Genomic DNA, 26,815 nt, shown 5'->3' on the forward strand with positions numbered 1-26,815 from the left:
GGCGTTTTTGACCAGGTAGATTTCAGGAAGGGATGCCTTATTTCTGTGGTACAGAGGAAATCATGGCCTTACATCGGTGGGGGAAACAGCAGGACAGTCATTATTCCGAGAACAAAGGAATGAGCCGAAGCTGCAAAACCAAAGTCAATTACCTGGATGAATACTGATTATTACCTACCCTCAGCTTTTCAAAAGAGTTTTAGGCCTTCAGTCTATTTCTTTAAAGGACTGTTCTACTTTTAACCGAATGTTTTCTCTTATCAGTTTATTCTGGTACAAGATAGTGGCTTGGCTTCCAACCCAGTTCCAAAGAAAATAGTTAACACTTGCAGGACTCCTTTCTCCCCCATCAGAACCAGCTAAGAGAAATTATACAACACGAAGTTGAGACGGGACAGAATGTTTTTCCTTGAGTTACTTCACCGCGTTGGGCCTGTTTACTAATTCTTTACAGGATGCTTATACAAAGAAGTTTGATGGAATTAAGATTAAGGAACAGTTTTGCTCCGTGCATATAAATCCACTTAGCTACGACGCTGTTTTGGTGTTCACAGAGCAGACAGAGACGTTACCTCGATACAGTGATGTGCGTGTGCTAAGTATAGAACATGTTACAACTGCTGAAAGCATATGGCTATTAAAAGTGGGCATCAAACCAAAGAAGCAAGTGAGCTTTGAGTGACTGGCAGAGATAGAACAGGGTTGGGTTGGAAGGGACCTTGAAAATTATCTAATTCCAGCCCCCTGCCATGGGCAGGGACACCTCCCACCAGCCCAGGTTGCCCAAAGCCCCATCCAGCCTGGCCTTGAACACCTCCAGGGACGGGACATCCACAGCTTCTCTGGGCAGCCTGTGCCAGGGCCTCAGCACCCTCTGAGTGAAGAATTTCTTCCGTATATCTAACCTGGATCTCTTACAAGGTCTTTCGTCTTTCTAACGAGTTTTCTTGTGTCGGTCCAGGAGTAGCAGTTATTGCACCGAATTACTGAGCAGACCTGCAAGAACTGCAAAGGCCAGTCTGAAATTAAAAATGAAAAACCAGCAAGTATTTATTCAAACACTCTTCGTGCGAGCACAGTTAACTGAGGAAGGGAATCGCAGATTTTACAAGGTCTGTGGGTTACAGCAGGGAAGTGGAACCCAAGCGAGTCTCCTGTTGAGAACAGATACTCCTACTTTTGTCCTAGCGGGCTCCTAGAGGTGAGGATCACCTCACATGACTAATGACTCCTCATCCAGTAAAACAACATTCATCCTGAACACTTCAGCGCACAAAGCACGCCGTACTTAAACGGCTGCCAGCCAACTAGAAAAAGCCAGGGGGAGAGCCAGGAGACATGACTAAGGCGGAAAGGCTCGGAATTATTCTTCTCGTTTAAACAAAGACTTGACCATAAGATTCAAATGCAAAATGTGTTGAAAAGGCAGCACTAAGAGATCTCTTCTTCAGAGAAGAGGAAATTGGCCTAAGCTGCGACCAGGAAGATTACAGCACATTCTCCCCATGCTGTCGGTACCAGGAGTGTTATTATCTCTCACGAGGAAGGCAGAGCAGGTTTACTCCTTCCCTACCACACTCGTTGATAGCTTTCTCGTGGCTCTGCAAGCTGAGATTGCTCCTCGCGACCCTCACCCACCCAGTTGTGAAGACACACAACTGCTTTCCTACCAGGTGCAAAGGCGCAGACTTTCCCCTCGCGCTGCAAGTTGTAGCTGGGTGCCTCGATATTAAACACGAGGAAGCTCGGGAAGAAAAATCAGGAAGAAAATTCTTCAGTCCTTGTAGCTTGTGGACAAGAAAGTACAGTCAGTATTTGACTAACAAAGATCTTAAATTTGATGAAAGTTACTGGTCAGCACACGGAGGTTTTTCACATTTTAGGTCTTAGTCACTTGTCAAAATGAGGAAAGCCCTCAGGGTGAAGAATTTCACGGCCGTTCAAGCTTATTTTAACAAAAAAAGTAGCTCGTCCTTCTGGACTATTTTATTTTGGCAGCTTCACTGAGAACTCTGCTTAGTCATTTTACTTTTCCAATTACAGTACCCGCTTATGCAATAAACTAATGTGTTTACTGCTTGAACAATGACCTGCCAGATTTCGGGGAGGACTGAGATTTGATTGAAGCAATGCGCAGTTACGCGTAATACATACTCAAACGTTTTAGGCCTTAAGAGCCTAAATAGACTTAAGATTTCCTAATGCTGCTTTGTATAGTGGCCAAAATTTAATAGACAAAACAGGGGCACCACTTCCCTGTTACCTCCTTGAAGGGAAAGGCGTTCGTTAGCCTGTAATAAGATTGAGCTCTTCTAGAGGAGAATGTTTTAAGTTGGACACCCTTCTGCTACCTGGAAAAAAAAGGGGCAGACATTGAAGCTCTTTGAAGAGGTACAAGTCAACGTGCAGTACAACAGAAATAGTTCAAAAGGTTACTTCATTTTAAACTTTTAAGACAGAAGACACTTTGATTCCCAAGTCACGGTGCTGTATTAACGGCCGTGATGTGACACATTACCGTCCTGAGCTCGTGTTCTGGTTTCCAGTCTAGTGGTAGTGAGCTCGAGGTAGCTTAATTGGAGGAGAGAGGCAGGGGATAACTAGTTATAAGCTTATTAGGGAAAAAAATAAGTAGTGCTGACAGCACGGATGCTTTACTGGTGATATTTAAATGAAAAAAAAAGTGTTATCGGCTTTCAAAACATGGAACTAAAATTAGCAGAAACGCGAGCGTTATGGGTTCAGTATGCCACGATGACTTCCAGCAAAGAGAAGAGTGCCCTCAGCACAACCAAAACAGACTCTGGTTTATTCAGGGATAGACACTGGGAACAAGCAGCCATCTGGGTAGGGACTTGAGAGACATGAGCCTGGATTTCTTTGCTGTATAGAAAATAACACACGTAAAACCTTCAGACTCATCTTTCCTGACACAATGTTTGCGGCTCTCTTTCTGCATAACCTTGGGAACAATCCTGCGTGTGTACAAGACAAGCAATCAGGGTTAGGTGCACAAAATTCCTTATGTGGACGGCTTTCCATACATAGCCTGTCTATTCCTCATGTCTCAGCCACCTCCTTCTCACCCAGGACGGCACTGCTCGGGGCTGGGTCAGCTTTGAAACATCACGTAATGACAGGTGGCAGAGATGGAGCCTGTCTCCTGCCTGGGAAGCTACTGTCACATCGGCTGCTCGAGTCTAGAAGAAAGCACAGACATCACTTCGCTCATCGTTACAGGGTTAAAATCAATTCAAATCGACTTCAATTTGACAGAGCCAGGAGAAACGCCAGTTAGTTTTGGCAAAGTCGTCCTCTGGCATCTTCTGGAGAATCCCCCAGCTTTATCCTCAATCCTCCACCTTCACCTTTCTTCGGAATTAGGAAGGAAGCAGATGGGGCTTTGCTGTCACACCACTGAGCTGCACGGAGAGGGAGCTGAGCCTCGGGATGGCCACAGGCTGAGCAAAGGGCCTCGCACACAAAGCAGCTGCCAGGATAAGTCCCAGGATATTCAGGATAACCACCAGGTTATTCACTCCGGCCACACGGAAGAGAAATGCGGCGCTGAAAGTCCAGGAGCAGATAATTCCCACTTGCTGGTTAGCCCTACTGAGACTTGGGTTTTTAAACTTACTGAAGTTTTTTCGTGGTGTAAAACACCCAACTGAAGCAGATCCCTGCCATTAGCAGCAGCTGTGCCTACCATTTGGTGTGATTCAGCTCATTTCAGAAGCATTGGCAGCCCCGCAGCCGTGCTTCGAATCCCATTAGATCGCTACCGGTCTGTCACTCTGAGCACATCCTCCCCACACACACCGCAAGCAAAACTGGTGGTGGAACAAATCCGAAGAGTGCCAGGCTTCCCCTGCACAGTCAGCAGCTCACTTCTGTGTCTAACCTTATCAGAAAGATTAGGAATGAAGATCTAACAAATCAAATATATGCATGATTTGAGATTTATTCACTGGTCTGTGAGCCTTCTCTTCAACTCCCCACTCCTTCTTGGGGGGTTGAAAGGGTGGCAACATCAGGCTTAAACCTTCGTAGATGCAAAAAAACAGACTCACACAGCTTTAGTCTTAGTTGCTAACACCTTACAGAGCTGCAATTTGTCCTCTGATGCTAAGAAACTGATGAAGAGTTTTGGGCTCTCGCATGCTTTATCAGATAGGGTGGGGTCGAGAGGTTTCCAGCCTTGGCTTCCTGGTTTGTTCTCAATCTCGGTTTTAAAAAACTTAATTCACTGAAAGAATTGGCCGGTATTTTCATTTGAAAAGATGTTGCAATTACTCAGAAAATTATACTAAAGGAAGTTATTTAATCCCTGCATCAATGGGGAGCAAGAAAATGAAGCATTTTAATGGCCCTTGCGTAACCACCAGGTAAGAATTAGGAAGGATGCTGGGCAGCCACTGGAGCAACAATAAAGAACTGGTTTTCGTTTATTATTTGCCACTGGCAGGCTTCCACTCATTTTCCAAGCTAGGGGTGGATGCAATATTAATGAACTGCAGGCTGCCACTGCAGATAAACAACGGTGTGGCTTTCATCTGCCCATCCTTCCACCCCGACCATGCTCCTTTAAACCTCAGGCAGGCAGCACGTTGCACCGCGCAGAAGGACGTAAACACGTCGATGTTAGACTCCACCCTGAGGATTAAAGGCTTGGGAGCTGTGACCAACACCCCCTAGATCACCTATCTTTCGTTCAGAATTCCTTTTTGCCCTCAAATTAAGTTGGTTAATGGTTAAGGCAGAGCTGCAGCAGCTTTTTTTCGAAGGAACACTGAGTTATTTGGTCTCTCCACGTAATGCCAAAGCCTCATTCCCTGCTCACTTGAAGAATTTGCCTCCCGTTAAGCTATGCTGGGTGTTAAGTCTCAGCCCAGTAATCGCCACGGAGGGACTTCAAGCTTGCTCTGGTGCAGATGTTTGACCAAGGGCCACTCCCCAGCCTGGAGCTGTCAGAGGAAAAGCTTCTACAGCTTGTAAGATCCGTGCAGGCTGTCAGGGATGCATCAGTTGTTAAAATCCTAGCAGGCAGAACGAGGTTACGATCCACAATCAAGGCAGTTTATTGTCAGCTCAGTGAAGGATCCTGTCAGATATTCAGAAATACCTACACAGGCTCCTTCCAGAGCCACCCAGACAAGGAGCCCGTTGACCAAAAGCTTCTGAAAGAGCCTGAAGTTCGGGGAATAGTGTGGCTATTATTGTCCCAGTGATAAATCTCAGCATTAATTACAATCAGTTATTCAGTAACCAACCCTAACACAGAACCGGAGCTGATTTCTTTAGAGGGTGTTAATTTAGGAGCCTAGTTAATGAGGAAAAGAAAGCTGCTAAGCGCAGCTCCGGGAAATGCTGTGCAGCGTTGGGCTGCTGGAATGAGCCAAAAGTTTGCGGACTGATGAAGAGCCTCAAAGTCCTACAAGGAGAAGCGTGAAGTCCTGCACCAGGGGGAACAACCCCAGGATGTGCTGGGGCCACCCAGCTGGGAAGGGACATGGGGTCCTGGTGGGCACCAAGCTGAATGAGCCAGGAAGGTGCTGAGAAGGGTATGGGCGCTGTATAGGGAAGCAATTCTCCCGGACATGTTTTAGACAGCAGGCAGGACATTTGTGCGAGATGTGTCAGCGTTAAAGCTATCCGTGCATTTGTTTGGGGTTATTTTTTGAGCTCCTGGGAATTGGCTGGCCGGCCACGCTGCTCCAAGGAGCAACAGTTCACACTGCCAAATCACTCCCCGGGGAGTGCCCAGGGCCAGGCTGCACAGCCCAGCGTCCTTGCTCAGATATTCCCCTCGTAAAAGGGGAGAAGTTATTTTTACCCTGCACGCACCCCACTAAAGAAAGTCCCTGTCTCATTACCTGGAAGCAGAAAGCCAGCACTGAGACTTCGCTCGTTTCATCAACTCATTTCCAGGCCCCGCTGATTGATAGGCAAGCTGGGGGTGAACCAGCAGACAGATAAAGCATATTCTAGGAGATCGCTTGCTGCGTGCGAGCGATGATAGGAAATTAAGTGGCACAGAAATCTGACGGCGCTGCAGTCACCGCTCCTCAGGGTAAGGCACCGCTTTCTGGCCACGATCCAGGAAGAGCGATCGCATCCTCAAGGCCAGGAGGCAGGAGCTAAGCGTGACGTGCTTTTGTCTGAAGAGAGCTGCGGGCTCGGCCCCCAGTTAGATCATTTATTTATCTGGCACCGAAGGGTGATAACGGCTTGTTTTCAAGCCTCCAAAATAAATGAAGTATGCTGCATGCAGAAGTAGCGCGGGCCAGCCAGCGGAGGACTGAAAATATGCAGGGTCAGCATAACACTGGTTTCAATTTCAGTTAGGAAAACAGAGCTCTCACTTAAAACAAGATGAGGAACTGGGCTTTCTGCTCCAAGATCACCAGCCTTGCGAGCCCAAAACACCACTTCAGAAACAGCTTATCCAAACAATTTGGGGGTGACACTTTCCTCTTGCTGTTTACACACAGCTAAGATTTTAAAAAGCATCTTCAGTCTGTTCTCTGGGGCCAAGAAGAGCTGTTTACCTCCTGTCCTTCCATGCCTTGCTCCCTGAGCAGCAACAAGTGACTAAATCTTGGTCTTGCAAGGTCTCTTGGAGAGCCCCACATTTGTCAGTCCTCATACAAGGGAGACAGAGTCACACCTCACAGCATCAAGCCAGCTGAAAGGGATGGTTTAATTTTAATAGCGCACAGGATGGGAGTGCTGGAAAGCGAGTCTCCCCCAGCTTGAACCACATTTTTTCAGTTTTATTGCTGTCTGTGTGGAGACAAACTTCCCGTCACCCCCACCTCGAGGTTCATGCTCGAGCACAGCACGTGCCAAGGGAGCGAGCCCAAGGCCAGCAGCAGCTCCCACGCCAAACCAAATTATTACCAAACGATAGCCCAGTGTCCCAGCCAAGAATGAGTTTGATGAGAAAACCTGGCTGCTTATCCCAGGCTGTTCTAACAAATACCAGCTATGGTCTAAGTGACTTCCCAGACCTTGGGAACACCAACACGAAGGGGCTTTGGCTAAGCCACATGGTGCCAGGGCATAAAACCTCCCAAGTGGCTGCTGTGACACTCAAAATTCAGCTCTTAGCTCGAGGCAAGTTCTGCCTAAATCAAAATTGGATAGGATGAACTCAGCTCTTTTGGATGCAGAGTATTTTATTCCGCCCAGAGGAGAGGGCTATGATATAGGAGTGTAACAGAATAACCCCTTTATTGAGGATATCGCTAACCATTGGGCTTGAGGGTTCCAGAGCCGCTCAGTCCTGCACCAGCTGAAGTTTTGGGTGGTTACTGACACGCCGTGAGCAGGGCTGTGACCCAAATGCGAGATGTGTGGGTAGCTGATAAGCTGCAGCCTGTAAAGCAGTCATCTGACCAGCAGTAGCTTACTGAGAGCGTGTCAAGTCCTTAGCTCACAGCACAGACCTCCCCAGCTTAAGTGTCTGCTTCCAGCTCTGCTCCTGGGCTGTCCAGGGCAGCCCATCTGGAGGGCGAGTCCCAAAACAAAGCCCCAGACCCCACTCGGGCTGGCTGCAGACGTTCTGCTTCAGCTTTCTGGCAGCTGGATTTGCCAGAACCGCTCACGCTTTGTGTTTCTGTATGACGTACGAGCTCTCTGCGAGGAAGTTCATTGATGAGGACAGTTACTCGGTAGGGATAACGCTGCTGAAGCGGAGCATTGTTTCAAGCGCTACTAGCTGCTTAATGCTGGTAAATCCAGCCAAGTGACAGCCGCTGCACTTGTTAGTTCCAAGTTAACCGCTTCTGAATGAAAGCGGTCTCATGAGGCCGGCAGAAGGCGGCACACTGAAGGACTGGGAGTCCTGGCAGAAGAATTATCAGTTTAAGCCTTCTCCAGTGGAAACGAGCACAGGAGGCTCTAACATCAGAGGGGTTTTGTTGACTCTTCTGCCTACAGCAGAAGCAGGCCACAGCCTGGGGCTTTGCAAATCACACACGTAAAGGTCACAGGAGCGACCCTTTGAAACCCAAAAGCAGTCCAGCCATTTTTCATGCTACCAGTTCCTCCGCTAGCTGCTAAAGCTTCCCCCTATGACCTTACTACATCCACAGCAGCTCTCCTGGCAGATCAGCTGGCAAGTCCCACTTCAATTCGAGTAGCTCTGCCTCTTTTCTGCAGGCTTTTACACCAACCATCTGGTTAAAGTCAGCCTGAACCGCAAGAGAAGCCTTTTTTTGTTTTGTTTTTAATCTGAAGCGAGATGACACTGCTCTTGCTCAATACGTGCTGCTTGATCATTCAGTGCAAGTATTTTGGGGTGGCCTGCTGTTAGCAGTAACAGAGGTACAGACCCCTAGCTAAGCTCCGAAAACTGCCAGCTGCTGCTTCTCATGATGGGAGACGTGCAGGATCCCACCCAGCATGGAAGCAGAGGTGCCAACAGTACGTGCAAGCAGCCAGCTAGCAGCTCCTGGAACTGAAGCTTGAAGCCACGATGCATCCCACTGAGAATGACAGCAGAATTTGATGATGAAGCTAGACAAAAATCAGCATAAAAACTGTTTATTACTTAAAATGCAGCAGTGTTGGAAGCATTTCTGTCCACTTCATGGCAGCTAGGTCAGCTGCCAGCAGCTCCCACCTAGGCATAAACATGCTTTCTAAGCTGTACTGCCAACCGAACATTTTGACATCAAGGCTGCTCGATCCTTCACAGCAGTTTCACTAATGAAATACCGCCCAACGTTCCTATTCTCCCAGCTTTTAGGAACAACCCGTTGAAAAACAAGTTCATACAGGGATAGCGGCGGAGTCCACACATTCCAGCCTCAGCAGACAAGCAGAGCCATATTAAATTACCAAGGCCTTACTTTTTAGCAGTCACTGAAGCCAAGACTGGAGTGAGTTTAAAGGTAATTAACCTCTGAGGTCACAGACTCGTGAGACGGGTCCAAATTCAGCCTCTAAGCTCCTCAGAGTCTGTCCTAGAAGAGAAGCTGCTGCTTCAATTTATGATTTTTGTCATAACGTGACACAGAAGCAGGAAGTTCAACAGCTAAGTCTAAGCACCACTAATAAAGGATATCTACAGGATACATTGCACTGCTTTAAGCTGGCAAGGAAGGATGTAAGCGTTACGTGTACAGAAACTGAACTGCTCAGAACATCTCCACTTTGAGGTGCCCCCACAGCACCCAAATGAGATCACAGCAGCAGACACTGCTCGCTCCCCTCTAAAACCAACTCCTGCAGGAACCTGCTGCTTTCTGGGAATTAACATGTTACACAAGAGCGTTATCTGTAGGAACACACACTTTCAGTTTTACTGAAAATGCCTCGGTTGTATAAATTTAAGCATAAGACCCGCTATCGCTTCCAGCGATAAGACACGAGCCAACTCTTGTGAGCTGGCCTCCAATATCACAAGGAGCTAGCCCCAAATATACATTCACTGATCCCATCCACTACATGGAGTTATTTTGTTGTGATAGCTCCCTTAAATGCCCGATTTTGTACATATAGGATTGATGCTCTCACTTCCAAGCCACTGCCTTTGACAGGGAGGAGCTGAGAGTGGTGTCCAAGAGCATCCGAGACAGACCTGGATGCAGTTTTAGCAGCTTATGAGAGCATTACCTTTCCAAGCCTTAGGTGAAAAGGTACTTCTGGAAGCATTTATAGCCAGAGCATCAACTAAACACCTTGATCTGTTACCTGAAACTGCTTCTCCTTATTTAGGAAGGGAGCACTTAGGCCTGTTGATCATTTCATCAATCCAGTATAATCATTAAACAAACCAAACGAGGAAAACCTTATCTTTTGCAATCCTACAGGAAAGAAAAGCAGGCACAAGCTATGCAGGTCCAGCATTTAAGCAGAAGTGTCAGAGCAATCACATCAGCAAGTACTCCTGCCAAGTATTTACAGAAAAGCTTGAGTTCTACAGGGAAACAGCAAGTATCCACCAGCTCTTTGAGCTCAAGTGCCAGCTCAAGCCATATTTCCTTAAATATTTCAGTAGCGCTGCCTGATCTGATGCAGCAGAACATGACGCAGATCGTACCAGAGCAGCTCTTACTGAGTAAGAAGAGAAACACACTGTAACAGGGAGATTTCTTCCCACAAATTCCCCAAACACCACAGCTATCCCTCTGTGATTTCAGTTCTGTGCATCTAGTAACACACCTCCTTTTGAGCGAAATCACCTCCTCTGTCCAACCTCCACCATCCTGCGGTGTCTCTTCTAGCCCTTCCCACTTGCAATTCACTGCAGGAGCCAAGCTCCAGCCACACTGACTCACCCGCTGCATCCAGTCGGAGCCCTGGCTGGGTTTCTTCCTCCCCTACACACAAGCTAAAGGATGCCAAGCCTTTACAGGACCCACCACGGTGGAAAACTGCCCCAAAGGGAGGGTATTTTTCAAGGTCAAAAGCAGTTTTAGCACAGCTAGCAGGTGCAGAACGAGGGTAGCTCAGAGCTGCAAATCACCGATAACGATCTCGAGGAAAACTGCAGCTTTCGGGGGAGATTTACGAGTTAAGTGTGAAGTAATTTCTTCTTCCACCCCCCCAGGACTCCCCAGCCACCACAGCAGTCTAGGTTAGCCCTCACTGTTTGGTGGTGCACACTGAGATCATCTTACAGATTAAACATGGAATTATTGCAATGGCAGACAAGTCAAGTTTAATAGTCCGGAAGGCTAAGCTGATTTCCGTCTTTGGTCCCTTCATCAAGTCTCCCAGCAGAATCCCACAGCCACCTCTTTTTGTCCCATCCTCACCTCATTAGGATTTGTTGGTCTACCCTTGACACCCCAATTCAGCTTCTCCAATCCCACCTTACTCATCCTACCACCCACCCATCATCACCAAGAACTTCACCCCACCTGGCTCAGGCAGCCCCACAGCTCCTCCAACCCATTACCACGGGGCTCATCCCTTCTCCATGCCCACAGCTCCCTCACCTCACTCCCTTCCCCATTTTCTCACCCTTCTGCAGCCTCTCATCTCCCTCAACAAGAAGCTCCCCATCCCCTTCACCCCCTAGCTACTCAACCCCACAGCACAACCTTCACCCCAAAGCTTCACCACCTTCCCCTATATCCAGTTGCAGACCTTTCTCCCACAGCTTCCTTACATTTACAGCCCCACATTTCTATTCCCCCAACACCTCCCCAGCCGTTCTCTACCTTCATGGTCTCCTATCTCCCTCACCCCAAATCCACACCTCACAGCTCCCCAGCCCTTCACCCCACCTTCACAGCACCACAGGCCCCCCACCCCAAATCTCCCAGCCCTTCCTCACCTCCACACCCCCACATCTCCCCTCACAGCCCTATATCTCCATCCCTGCAACACCTCCTGGTCCCATATCCCCCTTAGCCCAACACCCTGTCTCCCCCTCCACAACCCCACAGGTCCCCCACCCCAAATCCCTCTAGACCTTCCTCACCTTAACAGTCTCGTATCTGCCTTATCCCACCTTCTTCCTCTTCAAGAACCCACACATCCCTCACCCCAATACCCCCACCCCTTCCTCACCTTCGCAGTCCCCTCTCTCCCCCCTCATCACCCTACACCTCCATCACCCCAACCCCTCCCAGTGCCATACCCACCTCATCCTAACCTCTCACCCCATCTTCTTCCCCTCTACAACCCTACACGTTCCTCATCCCAAATCCCCCAACCCTTCCTCACCTCCACATCCCCCCCTCACAGCCCTCCACCTCCACCACCCCAACCCCTCCTGCTCCCTTATCCCCTCATCCCACCTCCGTCTCCTCCACAGGGATACACCCTCCTCACCCCAAACCCCTCAACCCCTCCTCACCTTCGTGGCCCCCTATCTCCCTTACCCCACCTTCTTCCATTTCACAACCCCACACATCCCTCACCCCAAATCCCCCAACCCCTCCCTCACACCACAAACCCCCAACTGCCCCCACAACCCCCTCAACCTCCCCCCCAAAACCGCCCCCACTCCCCCCTTACCTGCCCCCTGCTCTCCCCCCTGCACCCGGGACCAGCTCCGTGCGGCGGGGGAGGTGCCCGCGGCGGGGAGGGTGGGGGGGAAGGAGGAGAAGGAGGAAGAAGAGGAGGAGGAGGAAGGGCTCAGCTCCCTCACGGCGACACGAGCGGGCACCGGCGGCCGCTTTATACCGGGCTCCTCGGAACCCCGCTCCCGCTTCCGCTTCCGCCCCCTCCACGCCCCCCTCCCCGCCACCGGCCTCATGAATATGTATAAGGAGGCGTGATCTCGTTTTTTTCCCCCAAAAAATGGTGGGTGGGGGGGAATGTTGCTAAGGAGACGTGATGGCGGCCTACGGGGTGGCCCCTGGCCCCTCGCAGGGGCTCTGCCACCTGAGGGAGATGGCGGAGGCGGGCGGACGGGGAGGGGTGGGGGGGGAGCAGGTGTAGCGGCCATTTTCGCCGCTTTGCCTCCTCAGGCCAGCGGGGAGCGAGCCGGGGGTGGAAGGAGGCGGCCGCCAGGCCCGGCCTGGCTCCGGGTGTTTTCCTCAGACGAGCCGCGGTGCCGTGGGGTGTCCCCCGGGAGGGACAGCCGTGCCCTGCCGCCTGCCATGGCAAGCGACCATCGGTCACCCAAACACAAGTGCTGGGGCACAGTGCCTTCCCTGCCTGGTGTACTGCAAGCACTCCATATTTCCAGTGTTTTCTATACCCCAGATATCCAAAGTTCTCCATGCAGCAAACAATGTTTTCCACACACACCAAATTTCCAAAGTTTTACATACCAGATCTCCAGTGTTTTCCACACACATCTCTTAAGTTTTCCACACACCAAATTTCCAGTTTTCCGCACACCAAATCTCCAAAGTTTTCTACACACCGAATTCCAAAGTTTTACACACCAAATTTCCAGAGTTTTCCATGCACCAAATTTCCAGTTTTCTACACTCCAAATCTCCAACGTTTTCCACACACCAAATTTCCAAAGTTTTACATACACCAGATCTCCAAAGTTTTCCACACACCACATGTCCAAAGTTTTCCTTTATCATGAGGAGAAAATCCCCTTATGTTGAAGCTCCTGCTGCATCGTATGAACCACATGCAAATTTGCCCTAAAATTTCTTTTTAAAATTTATACAAGCATGTATTTTTAAATCAGAATTGTTGACATCTAGCCTTAACTGTGCTGACTGCATTGGGCAGGGTAATATTTAATTTTCTTTACTTACGTAAACTAGAGATGCATAAAGTAGCATGTTAGTGGCCTGTAAAATCGCACGTTATATCACCTAAGTGTAATTGTTTTCTGTTTCTTGCCATTCCATTAAGTGTATATTCCAAAACATTTTTTTTTTTTCTTGTGAACTTCTTTCTCTGCAGTTCATGAATAAACCACAAAGCATACCAGACTTCAGAAAAGAAAAAGGAAAACCACAGAAGGCAAAATGAAAGAACGGCATACGTCTATACGCTATTAAAAAGCAATATTAATTCTGAGTCGAGCAAAATGACTGTGATTACATACCCTAAAGAAACAAAAACCAGAGCTAATCTTTTATTCTAGAATACTACTATCAATATATCTTTGTTTTTAGGCTAATTCAGGCCAAGGACTAAAAAGCACGCGTAACCACAATCCTATACAACTTGCTGAATTAACCATCCCCTGGTGAGGACTCCCCAAGTCTATTCAAAGAAGGGTTGATGGTTTTTTTTTGATGTACTACTCATGTATATAAAAGCTCTAATGACATTGTTACCTTTCTGAAAAAAAAAGCAGCAAAACCGTTGTCTTAATTATGCACGTGGTAAAGATAAAGCTACCACACCGATAGCAGCTTAGTGTAACACCTCCTCCTGACAGGAAAACAGCATTCATTATACCTCAGCTGAAAGTACATTAATAAAACATGAAAGCTGGTTCCACAGAAGACACAAAATTTGCCTATATGGATAGTAGTGGAGAGGTTTAATGGCTTGTGGTGAGGCAAAAACCTTGGTGATTTCAGCGCAATTATCTGAGAAGCAAGCACAACTGGAAGCACCAAGCAGGAACCTGGAGCTGTGCGTGTAGTTAAAACATCCCAAATGTGCCTCTTCTTCCCCACAAACTGTGGCAACACCGGCTACCTGATGTTTTGACACCTCACTTTAAAATACCTGAGGAAAATACCCTTTTATTTTTGTCCTTTTCTTGCCTGCCATTGTGGCAAAGCTCGGTCCTTTCCTCACCCTGACATTTTAGACGTGTTCAGGCAGTGTCCAGACGTGTCCAGATGTGTCCAGATATTTCTCCATTTTATTTCCTCATGTGAATTTCGCTTGAGAGGTGTTAATTGTCAGCCACTAGCTGAGCCCAGAGCCAGAAAGGGTAATTTTCCATAAAGCAACTATTTTACTTAAAAAAAAAAATAATCCAAATTGTTATAAAGAGAGTGAAGGGGTGGAAAATAAAAAAAAAAAAAAATCTGAGGAAGCAGACCCACCTCTTCCCTCTGAGGTTCTTATTCAACTCCAAATATTTAATCCGTACATTCCTCGACTCTTGGCAGGGGAGAAATGAAATTTCTCCTCTTGCTGATGCCGAGGGATCCGCGGATGCACCCTGGGCACAGCCGTGTCCGCTGGGACATGGAGCTGAGGTCCAGGCACAGCAGAGGGTCTGATGTTTGCGGGGCTGAGAGAAAAGATCCTAAATAATAGTTAAGGACGAGGTCTGGGACACGTTTCCCTCCCCAGCATTTGTTATGGTCTACCTTTAGTGGGTCCCTGCTCAAAGGGGTGTTTTTTTGTGAGTCTTTTTCCTCGAGCTTGTTTCTCCCTTGGCAATGTGTAGCAGGCTGAAGCACTTTAGCTGGAGCCCACCATAAAGAAAACATCCAGAAATGACCTTAAACTCTTCCTAGTGACCCGTACAGTGCTTGGGTTTCCATTTTGTGGGTCACATAGCTGGCGAACCCCCTCAGGCTCTCCTCTCTCACAGGATTCTTGCTTCCAGTGGTTTGTTTTGTATGAAAGACCCGAGGATTTTCCAGAAAATCTCTAGGACCTCTGGAGAGCAACATCCTGCCCTAAAAGCCATGCAGCTCCCTACATGATGCCCTCTGTCTTTGGCGTAGAAATCGGAGCAAGGGGTCTCCTCTATTTAATGAGCTGTGTTAATTAACCAGGATCGTCAACAAGCTGCCGTGAGTACTCCCTACTCCGTCTCTCAGGTACTTTTGGCTTACAAAATTGTTATGAAAATTTGCCACGCAGCCAAGCCAAACAAACAACACCCCCGTTATTATTTTACATGTGTGTCAAAAGAAATAACTTGCCGCAGGCAAAGCGGGCTGAAGGAATTTTACAAGGCTGCGTCTGATCCTCCCTCTCCCCCCTCCCTCCGACAGTTAAAGAAATGTTTGTGTGATGAAAGGGGTAAGGGAGCAGAGGACAGCTGCTTAGGAATTAATGAAATGTTCGAGCGTTATCGTGCGATAATGGATTTAGTTGACTGTTTGCCAGTGTTGAGATCTGGTGCGAATTGCTTTATGTGAAAGGCAGGGATTCCTAGATTATCGCAACCTCATGAGGCTGCCGCTGCTCCCAAATCCTTTGAAAACCCGGACTTTAAAAAAAAAAAAAAAAAGGTAATTCGTCACCCCTGGTGGACAAAAGCCCACGGTTTTTTTTTGGCTGGCGTTCAGCCTTCGTGGCTTGTGACAAAGGCGGCTCTTAGAGGTGTCTCCTGACTGGGAGCGCCCATGGGTTTAGGAGACCTGAGGCATGGCTTGAAGCAAAGCCGAGCCCTCCGACGCCCAGCTGATGTCTCCCAGCCAGGACAGTCGTAAACAGGACATGAAAAATGAGCCTCAACTTTCACACGTTTGGCTTGTAGCTTATCCCTCGGGTATCTCTCACAAAGGGTGTTTGATTCATTTCTGATGGGAAAACAGCGCCCTGAGCTTGAAACTGTTGTTTTTCCTTCTTCCCACCCTTCCCCAACACACGCTGTCATTAAGCTGGAACTTGAAATGGCTGTGTAAAATGGCCCATGTCCCTTGATGCTTATTATTATTATTTTTTTTCTGCCTAAAAACATTGAGATACAATTCTAATTTCTGCTTATCAGATAAAAGCTGTCGACTTGTGCCAAGCCAACCAAAGATTTTTTTTTTGTCTGGACTCAGACAAGTCACAAGAAGGTCTCACGGAGAGCAGGATGTGCGACGGGGACCCAGACAGGCACTTTTTCTGGTCAGTTGAGATCGCCCGTGGTAGCCTAACTTGGCTTCGAGCTTGACTTTTCAGATCCAAATAGCTTTGGACAGCACCTGCGGCTACAGAGAACAACCCAGCCCTTTGCCCTTCCTTGTCCCCAAAAGTTTACCCATCTGGGGCCAGTTGGCTCGTGTCACCCCGGAGCAATGTCAACGGTCCTAAGCAAACACAGCGGGGCAGTTGTGGGTCTCTGTGCCTAAACCTGGAGCAGGAGCAGGAGCTAAGCCTCCCCAAACCACCCCCGTATGAAGAATAAATGGCTGATGGTCGGGTCTCAAGGTACTTTGGCAAAATACGAGGCCCTAAGATGTGTTATTGTTGCTCCTGCTGCTGCTTGTGAGGTCTCTTGGAGAATGCCTTGAAGAATGAGACTTATTTTCCGGGTTTGCACAGCTAAAATCGCTATTAACAGCTGCAAAATTACCCTGCCTTTTGAATTTATGTGCTCTATAATTATCTGCACAATAAAACTGCGAGGCATTAAACTCCAGTGCAATTTGCACTTGACGGGGAATTTACTTGTCTGGCCTTCAAGAACAGTGGCTGCTGGACAACATTTGAGAGCTGCAGGATTTGGTCAGTTCAGCCACTTCTTCCCTTGCAACGGAGAGACCAGAAACCCCCCTTTTAAAAGTTATTTTCTCTTTCTGTTTCTCTCCTCTTGGGCAATGAGCTGCGATTAGTCAGTATTCCTTCCGAGCTGTCTCACATTAAACCATGACGCTGATGTTTATGAAGTTTCCATCGCTGCGCTGGGATATTTGTGCTCTGGTCTCTCTCTGTTTTTGCCCAAATTGAAAAACGGATACGTTTTCATCGCATTGGGTTTGCGAAGAGCCAAAACCTTGAAGCAAACCCTGAAGTACGGGAGGTTGGTTAAGTCTGAGATGATTTCCAAGTGACCTCATTCACTTTAGCTTTATCCTGGTGAAAGATGGCCAGTATCACTGCCCGTTTACACCGGTGAACACAGAAAAAGGACCTGATCGGGGAGCTGTGCTGATTTTCTCCCTGTACAGGCCCCTGCAGTGTGCTGCAAAGCCGACTGAGATAGCTCCCAACTGAAGTCTCACCTGAGGGATATCTCTGTTCCCTAGTGCTTTCTCATAACAAAACAACCTTTTGGGGGATTAACTTATTGATAGGTGATGCCAGTTCGGGTAGTGCAGCGCAGAATCAAATGTCATGTTTTATCTGGTCACAACACAGATGCTGAGCCTATAGCTCTAGACCCGAAACCAGGACTTTCAGTTAACAGACGGTTTATCCTTACTCATCCCTCCTTCTTGTCTTTCAGCCTTTTAGCTACAGCTGAATCAAAAGCACGCAGGTGTTACTGGGCACGTCTGTTTTGATCGCCGAGGTGGGACCTGAAACCTCGGGAGCCTTCCTGGAGGTCTTGCTTTTGCTCTTTGTTCTGCTAAGGCCTGTTACAACCACACGGTGTGACTTATCTCATCTCTTCCCTTGCCTAATCGGTACCGTACCTAATCAGTGCTTGCAATATTCTGGGTCCCAGCAGGATTTCAAATTGTTCAGCCCTGTGTCATGAAAACGGCACGTGGAAAAGCAACAGTGTTTTCTGTGTTTTTTGGAGGATCCTGGGGAGCAACTCCAGGAATCCACCTAAGCTAATGACTCCTCCAGCCGTGACTCAGTGCTAGCGGAGGTCTGTGAGCAGTCACAAAAATAGGCTGTGTTGTACCGACTACATTCACCGTTTTTTTTTTTACGTTCCCCTGAAAACATGAGTAACGCTCACCTGGGTGATGGCAAAGCGAGCTGGATTGGCACTGGTTGGCAATGGGATGGAAAATTAGTATGTAAAGAACCTAGTGATTAAGATAATAAAAACAATGTTAAGAGTCTTAGGTGAAGCCAAGTTTTATAGCCCTCGAGCTTTTAGTTGTGAAATTCTTGGCTCTCATTTTGTTTCTGAAATAGAAATCTATTTAAATGACTTAAGCAATCCAGGTTTCAAGAATAACCTGGAGCATGCTGTTGTTGTAGTTGTGACTGAGAAACTGAAACGAATCGGGCGAATATTTTTTATCCTAATTACTTGAATTTCCAAACACAGCCAAACAACTGCGGACCCTGAAGTGTTTCATGTTAAAGCCATTTTAAACTTAGAGAAAAAAAAAAAAAATCATTTCCAAAGTCCAAAATTGTTTGGAATGGAAATTAAAATCCTCAGCAAAATACTGAGGGTTTATTTTTTATTTATTTATTTTTATTTTCTTAAGGTTCTTTTAATTGAGTCTTCCCTAAGAGGTGGGTGGAAAATGTCAAATTCACAAATTCTGTAATTCGCTCAAAAAAAAAAAGTGTTATTATTTTTCCCTTTCCCTAGAACTGTCACCCCAGTCGTGAATTTTCATGTAACGTTTATGTGGGGGAATCCCTCTACCTAAAGGACAGCGTGGAGACCACACGCTGCTGTTCTTGAGCTCCAGCTTCACTTTACAGTGCCAATGATCTAAAATCTATTTGCTCTCCAAAGGGGTTCTTCTGTTCCTCTCCTTTCATCTGCTCGCAGTATACGCTCAGGATCAGCCAGTGTGTCTAGCCAATTTGGTGGGAAACCCAACGTAAAAAGTGGGCAGTTTTCTGCTGGATAAACTGCACACATTGACTCACGCCACGGTTGCTAAACCTCATTTCAGCCTGCGGAGGCTGGCAGCTAATGGTCAGACCCTTTCACATAGTATTTTCTCTCCCAGGGTAAGTCACGCTCCCGTTCTCACTTTTGACCCCTATAAAGCCAGCTGCATTTTCCAGTTTCTTCTGAGCGATTTCACCATTTTCCTCGTACACTTCCCAGATCATCCTAGAGCCAGCCTGCTGGAGGGGGACCCAGAGGTGCCATTGCTCTTTTTTTAGAGCACTGCCAACAGCAAACGAAGCAGGAAGGTAACAGAGACATCCTTCCCCGATGCTGTTCTTGTTTGGGTGATCCTATCAGTTCAGCACCTTGTTCCTTGACTTGTAAAAGGAGTCTGGCAGCTACATTCCTAAACTAAGTACCTCGAAGACCCAGGACTGCATTGGTAGGACCAAAAGTTTTGTCCTCTTGATTTTTTTCCTCTGTAATAAAACTGGGAGGAGAGAAATTCTTAGCAATGAGAGCAATGGGGGTGTTTTAATGAGCTCCCCGGGGAAGCACTGTTGCTGTGCAGAACTTTGAGAAAAGACCAGAAGCAACGGTTTTGAGGAGTTTATATTTTCCCCATCCAGTAATCAGCTTTATTTCTGCAAAAATGGCCCTCCCCAATCTCAATTAGACAACAACTGGCCTGAATGGGTTGCTCTAAGTTTGAACGAGGTATTTTCTTCCAGCTGGCAAAAGTTTCATATATTTTCCTCTCTCTTCCTTTCTCCTGTTAGTGGTTTTGGTCAGACCAGAAGCGAGCGATACAGAATCTGCCAGAAAAAAAAATGTTTTCACAATTGATATTTTCATAGATGCCTTTCAAAAACTGCCGGTCAGCACCCTTGGAGACAGAAATCCGCTCTTAAACTCTACAACAGGTATGGAGCAGAAACCAATTCTTATCATCCGTCTATCCACATCAAACCAGAGACCTGGATTCTTCCTCTTCTGAGAGGGGCACGTGTGTGCCCGCTTCTTACAGGTCTGTGTCTTGTTGACTGTGAAAGTCAAGCAGAAGTTTTCCTGGGGTTTAAGCAGATAGAAGGTCTCTCCGCCATGTGCACGTACTCATACCAAATTCCACAAAATCAATGTCCCAAATGAGCCCCTTGCAGATCTGAGCACTTATTTGAACAAATTTGTAGAGTTTCATCTGCTCTGTGATTTTGATCTCCCTCTGAAGTGCAGCTGAAACCCCGAAGTGTTACAGTTATCACGAAGGGGGACAGCAGTTCATGAGAACATGCCAACTCACGTCCTTAGGAAGCTGGCTTGAAATTCAGAGATAGGGACGAGCTCAGAAATCGTCATTCCCAATGTTTCCTGCGCTTGGAGATGGAGGATGCCAACCTGAAGTTGTGTTTGGCCCAGCCCTCTGAGCTCTGTGTGAATTCTGCACTTGAGGCCAGCCCCAGGAAAACTTGCAGCTGCTCCGACTTTTGCTTTCCATGTCTACGTAACCAAAAATTCAGAGCTGGTGGTAACAGACCTCTGCCGACTGTGCTGTTACCTCCAGGAAGAAAGCGAAGCTACACAGGTGATCCGTGACCATTTCCAGCTCATTTACTTGAACCTTCACAAAAACCTCAAAGAGGCCTTCAGGCGTTGCTGGGATGGATATCCCGCCCCCCCATCCCACTGGTGGTTGGCGTCATTTACCCTTTTACAGATGAAAAATGCTGCGCAGCTGCAGAGATTCCCGTTCTTTTCAGGATCCCCTCCGCTAGTTTCTGCGTGGGGGTGGTGGCGTTGCAGCCATCGCCTTTACTTTCTCTCTAATGACCTACGAGTATCTCTTGTCTCATGGAATTGAGTGCTGTTTGCTTGTTCACAGTTTCCTTTCCTTCCGTTTTCCAGCAAAGAAAGTTTGCTTAAGTGTTTTTTGTGAGCTCTTTCAAGATCCCCAGAAGGATGATACAGGAAACGGTGAGTTTCCTTTCTATACAGACTTCTAGGGTGTTCCCATAATAGCCTGAAATTTATCTGCCCTCCGCAGCCTGCAATTGGACAAAAAAATTAATGAACTGTCAAGGGATCAGGCAAAACGCAATTAACATATCAGAGAGAGGAGAGCGGGCAATAAAAAGGAATCCTCCACTTACACAGCACCTTTCATCCCAAGGCATGATACTCGTGTTGCCAAACACTTCCCTTTCTCTCCTTGTGTTTCCAATTACTTTACAAGTTGGCCACGCTTTAACCATTGAGCCTGAAATTTTCCATAATTGCTCTCTGCCTCAAGTTGATTTTTTTTTTTTTGGAGAGGAGTGAAGGGGGAAAATTTACACGCACAAACCAAACCAAAACAAGAAAAAACAGCCCTCCCTGAAAGGTGGGGTCATTTTTCACTGAGCTTAAAAGCTAAAGCAGTAGTTTTATGAATGTTTAGGCTTTCTCCCTCTTTATTTTGAAGAGCACTTTTGCGCCGCAGGAGGCTGGAACAGAAAGGAGACGCTTGGCACAGAAGCCGTGCCGGGGATCAGAGCCTGTCGCTGTCTCCGTGAAAATGCGTCTGGATTCGTCCAAATCCCAAACCACAGCCCAACCTCAATTTACATCTATCGGAGGCGTTGCCTACACCTCTTATTTTTTTTTCTGCCTGCTTGCTGCAGCGCACGTAGCCCCCCAAAAGCAGCCCCCCGTGAGCAGAACATCTGGCCGGCGCGGGCAGGAGCGAGCTTCTCGTCTTTCACCATTTCACCCTGGGTGACCTGGCGCCGTGGGTGAGAGCTGGGAGGATTGTAGCACTGCGAGGGAGGGCAGGGCCCGTGTTGAAAGCCGACAAGGTAGGAGCGTGAGTCATTAAAAGGCAAAGACCAAACACTAAAGAAACAATTACTTACATATTTAAACAAAAAAATAAAAATCGCTTCTGGAAGGCACATTCGCCTGATGGCTGACACTCCCTAGAAAAGCTCTGTGTTATTCCAGAAGTCTCCCATGAGGTGAAGAAACCTTGCCAGAAATAACTGCAGATACGGGGTTGTATAATTGCTCAACCCGCTGCAGGCTGAGAGCAGAGCGGGAACCTTTTCTGTCCCTGCCCACTTCCTCGTTTTTGGGGGCTGCGCTCAGGACACCGGGGCTTGCGTTGGCCGGAGCAATCAGGGCAGCAGGCAAAAAAAAAAAAAAAAAGCTTCTTAGCAACAGCTTCACAGCATCTGGTATTTCCAAGTCCATTCATAAAAGCAGTTAGCCGAGGCCGGCTGCTCGGCGTACTCATTTCTGCGAGGAGCGGAAAGCTCTTGACTCGCTCGGTGCCTGCAGATTGCATCCACTCGTCCAGCAATAAAGAAAATGGCTTGCAGCCACTTCAGGCTCCCGTTGGTATTCTCCGGTTACGGAGATCAAGGGGTTTACACTGAGCGGAGAGGATGCAGATAACAGCTTCGCCTCCCCTCTCAGAGGGTTTTCTCCGGCAGCAGAGACCAAGTTTGGGGAGCAGACGCCGTGTGTCATGGCTTGGGTGCTTCGGCAGCACACCGATGTTCCTGCATCGCGGGCGTTGCATCAGGCTGGGTTTTGGTATCTTTATTTTATCCGCGATTCACAGCTAGCCCCAAATCAGGTGCTCAGTCTGCAGCCAGGAACAGCAGGTCCATATGCACAGCTCCCCATATCTGCGTGGCCACAGGCAGGAGCTCCTAGCCAAAATGGTTTGGGTAACATCAATCAGCACTGCAATAGTTTCTATTAATTTTCCAAAAGAGTTTGGGTGTGATTCACCTTTATTTTTAATTAAGAAATGATATTTTTCTTTCCAAAATCGCATTCTTCACCGAGAAAGGGCTGTCCTTGCTGACAACACTCTGTACGCATTCACCCAAAAAATATCCTGCAAAACCTTTCCTTAAAATAGTCTCCGAGGAAAAGCGAAGAGGTTCTGCTACAAAACCTCCCACTGCAGAGCAGGAACCCGAGGAGGACAGTTGATGTATGTGGGAAGTGGGTTTGGAAACAAGAGCGTGCTGGAGCTCTGACATGTTTGGCTCGCAGGAGGGAAGGTTGAAAGGGATTTGATCAGTCCCCAGAAATACCTGCTGCGGCAGCAGGTGCCAGGATTTAGCAGGCTAACTAAATTATTGGACAAAGAGCTGCAGGAGTCATTGGCTGGAGACAGAAACACGCGATGTTCCTGCTGGAAATGAGGATCAGAGGTTCCTACCCTCTGGACTTTTCCCACATATTGTGGCTGAGCCCCGAGCTGGTGGCTGCAGAAGATTAATCGGGGTGCCCAGCTTGTGAGGAAGGGCCAGCAAGGTTGGAGGCTGGACGGGTGACAGCCTGCCAGCTTCGCTCGTCCCCCTGGGATGTCACCAGATCGCTGTCACATGAGAGTGCCATGGGTGGGGGAATGCCCCGAGCACGGTGCCGCTGGCTGCTCAGCCTGCTTGCTCACGTGGTAAATCACAAAGACAGCTTGATGATTGCTCAAGGCGCAACCTAAACCACTTGAGGCTCCTCTTCGGGGACACAGAGGCTTTGAGGGGCTGAGCGAAGGAGTTTTTATGAAGTTTTTGACTTCATAAAAGACCAGAGAGGCGCATGATGCTGCCTCTCTGCTGATGGTACCGGCTCTGCTGCATCTGCTTGGTGATGAGCCCAGCTGAAAGAAGGCAATTTGGATGGAAAAAAAAATGGAAAATATCTCGGCCCAAAGCTGGAGCTGATTCCTTTTGGACGCAGAGAGCCTGAGCTTGGTGTATATCGAGCCCTGTCCCTGGGCAGTTTAATCTCAACAGCCAGAAACCCGTATGGATTTGCGCTTCCATATGGAACTGTTTGATAATCACGTTGCCATAGCTACGTTTGAGCCTTGCAATAAATGTGTAATTTCACACATTTACATCAAAAGGGACTCCAGGACATGCAGCTCGGTGCAGCAGAGCGAGCTGGTCTCTCTCCATAAACACTTGCCGTTTTTAACACCACATTATTGTACTCACTGGGGGTTTTTTGGGGGGTGTGAGGACTATGGGGCAGGTTTGACAGCCCAGAGGTGAAGTTCCTGAGTGCTCTGAGGTTTTGCCTACGCTAAGGCTTCTCCAGTGCTGGAGAAGACCCTGCTGAGACCCTGCTGAGACCCTGCTGGGGTCTCAGCTGCCCATTTTCCCCTTAGGTGCCTTCTCCAAGGTTCAGTCCTCAGCTTCCTCTGCCTGATGGCTCCTTGTCCCACAAACAGCCTCCCCAATCCCACAGGCAGCTCCCGTCTTGGTTTGCACCTTCCTTCTCTGCCTCCATCCAGAGCAACGAGCACACAAGGGTTATTTAGAGAGGGGCAGGCAGCAGGGAAGAGGCTGCACCCATGGTGAATGCACTGGTGGATGGCAGAAATGCACCCACCCGAGCATCAGAGCTGGAGAGGATTTTGCATCCAGACTCTAACACAGCTTTTCCTGACCTGATCTAAACAGATTTTTTCAGGAAGTCAAAACTTGAACAGTTCTGCCTTCTTCTTCTTTTTTAATTTATTTTTTTTATTTTCCCTGTAGCAATGGCAGCTGAAGGGTTGTCAGCACCAAGGCACCGCTGCAGCTGGGCTGCCTCTTGCTCAGAAGAAGAGAGGTGCTGGGAAGCCTCTAGGACTAACAGACCTGGGCAAAGCAAGCATTTTAGCTCGCTCTTTGGGACTGCTGTTGGGTTGAGAGGAAATCAGACCTGAGACAAGCGCCCAAAATTGCATATTTCTATGTGATGAACTGGACAAGTGAAATATCCTGTATATTTAAATGTATATGTATAGAAGTATAAGATTTATTTATTTATTTTCAGTTGTTTATACAATTGGAAAAGTTAAGCAAGCCTAATTATTGAGGTTATTGGTTTTAATGAGTCATCACCTTGCTGTTATTATTCCTGGTTTCTGTTGCCATAGGACAAGAAGCTGCAGCTGGGCTAAGCTGTGCTGCGCAACGACTCCTGGTGTTTGCCGTTCCAGGATTGAGACATAGGAGAACGGATGGGCACAGGCAAACGGCATCACGGGGAAAGAACGTCATGTTTGTCAGGGTGGTGGGTGCGGATGTTCGGGAGCAAAGACGGGCTCCTGCCGGGGACTGGAAGAGCTATTCTGGGGTTATTTGTGGAAGACAAAAAGGAGAAGTTAGGAGAAACGCTTATTCTAGGATAGAAAAGTTCAGTTGGAAGGGACCTACAAAGGTCAAGATCAAAGATCAAGTCCAACTGCCTGGCCACTTCAGGGCTAACCAGGAGTTAAAAGGATATTATTGAGGGCTTTGCCCAAATGCCTCTTAACAGTGAAACCATGGGGCATCAACCACCTTGTAGGAAGGATCCTGGATGGGTTAGAGCGAAGCACTATCAGGGCACGTGGAAGGTAGTTCGGTAACAGAGGAAGGAGGAGATACACAAGAAATTTACTTGCAGGGCTGGAGAAGTTGGGCTTGAGAAAATTCACAAGGTTTAAAGCCATCCTAAATGCACAGACCATGGAAAGAGAGGTGAGAAGTGGAGCTGGCATCCAGGAGCTGCATTAGCGTGGCAGATAACACATCATATTGCTTGCTGTGTTGTGATAAGGTTTAGGGAGAAGGCTTAGGAGGAAGGGGATATCCACAATCCTGTTTTAGCCAGGCTGACCTTTAAATATTAATTAGACACCCATGGGAAGATGTAGGAGAGGCTAAGGTGGTATGTAGGGCAGAAGGAATCAGAAGGTTTGGTCAGGAATAGAAAGGTGCTCTTAGTAGCAGAGAGAGGTGGCTGAATTTGCTCCTGTGGATGAGTGATCCCTGAGAAGAGAAGCAAACACACAGGCCTCTGCAACCCCATCAGAAGCTAGAGGAGGAAATAAAGGAAACACATGAAAGAGGAGTAAAGAGGGAGGAGGAGAATAAGGCAGAGTGAGTCACAGAAGCTGTGGGAAGACAAAATATCAGCGGCAAAGCAGGCCAGAATTCACGGTGATTGCACTGAATGGGCCTTCCCTTACGGAGAACCAAGGCAAAGCAGCAGGAGGACCTGGGGTCTCACCAGATGACAATGTGTTTGTGTGTGTCACCGGGCATGCTGGCTCTGACCTGCTCTCCGCTCCGGCCATCCCACCAGCCTGCAGGACCATGCAGGACCACAGCATTTCATTGACTGGTTTCAATTGATCTGTTGTGTAGAAACAAAGCAAGCAAAGATCCCGCTCTCTCAGCTGGTGCAGAGGGCGTTGGGTTTGCTGCAGAAAGTTGATCTTTTGCAGCTGATCCTGTACTGTCAGCTCTATCTCCAGGATTGTGGAGAAAAGTATTTTTTTTTAAACAGACAGCTGGCCTCAGAAATGAAAGGTAGGGCCTGCTAGAAGAATGGGATATTGCACTAATTTTATTTCCCTCTCAAATCTACTAAAAATGCCATGAAAACGAGCACACCAAAGGCATGCACGGCCATGAACTGCCCTGTGAATGTGAAAGCCGTCATCGAGCCGTTGTTTCCTCCAGCACAGTCCCTCCTGTCAGCCCAACAAGAAGTGTGGCCAAGTCTCCCTCCTCGCGCTCTGCCAGCCCCTGCGCCTCAGTGTCTAAAGCCTGGGAGCCGAGGGAAACCTCAGAGCAAAGGATAAAGCTTGCCTCTCCTTTTCACAGCTGCCAAAATGCTGCCTTTCCTGCTCATTTATCCATTTCCAAACACTTCCCAAAGCTTGAATGCTGGACTCCACCAAGGCATGGAGAAAGATAACTATGGACTTGGCCATGGATGACCTTCGCTTCATTCCCTTTTGCATCTATGCCTCCTAGGAATTAACTATCCCAGCCAAAAGCAGTACAAGGATGAAGGAGAAGGAAGGAGACGCTGAGCCACAGCTAAATCCCGTCCTTGGATGTCTCCTCAGCCAGTGAGGAACAAGCTTTGTGCCCAAATGAACCAGAGAGGTGCCGTGGCCAGGCGCCCTGTGCGTGAGGCACCTCACATCCAAGCAGGACGTGGTGGCCTCTT

General features: G+C 47.9%; 1 protein-coding gene across 4 annotated transcripts in view; it reads right to left on the minus strand.

Annotated features, from left to right (window-relative positions):
• The window catches only part of SLC45A4 (solute carrier family 45 member 4), a 70,853-nt gene that overhangs the window by 38,421 nt on the left and 5,617 nt on the right, over window positions 1-26,815 (minus strand). For 3 of the 4 annotated variants that reach the window (XM_035317204.1, XM_035317202.1, XM_035317201.1), the window contains exon 1: window positions 11,977-12,167. The exons of the other annotated variant lie outside the window; for it this stretch is intronic. The gene's annotated coding sequence lies outside the window, so the exon portion shown is untranslated. Of the gene's footprint in view, window positions 1-11,976; window positions 12,168-26,815 lie in introns of those variants that run through there. 4 annotated transcript variants of the gene reach the window in all.

Source organism: Oxyura jamaicensis, chromosome 2 (assembly GCF_011077185.1).
Source record: "Oxyura jamaicensis isolate SHBP4307 breed ruddy duck chromosome 2, BPBGC_Ojam_1.0, whole genome shotgun sequence".
NCBI classification, from domain to species: Eukaryota; Metazoa; Chordata; class Aves; order Anseriformes; family Anatidae; genus Oxyura; species Oxyura jamaicensis.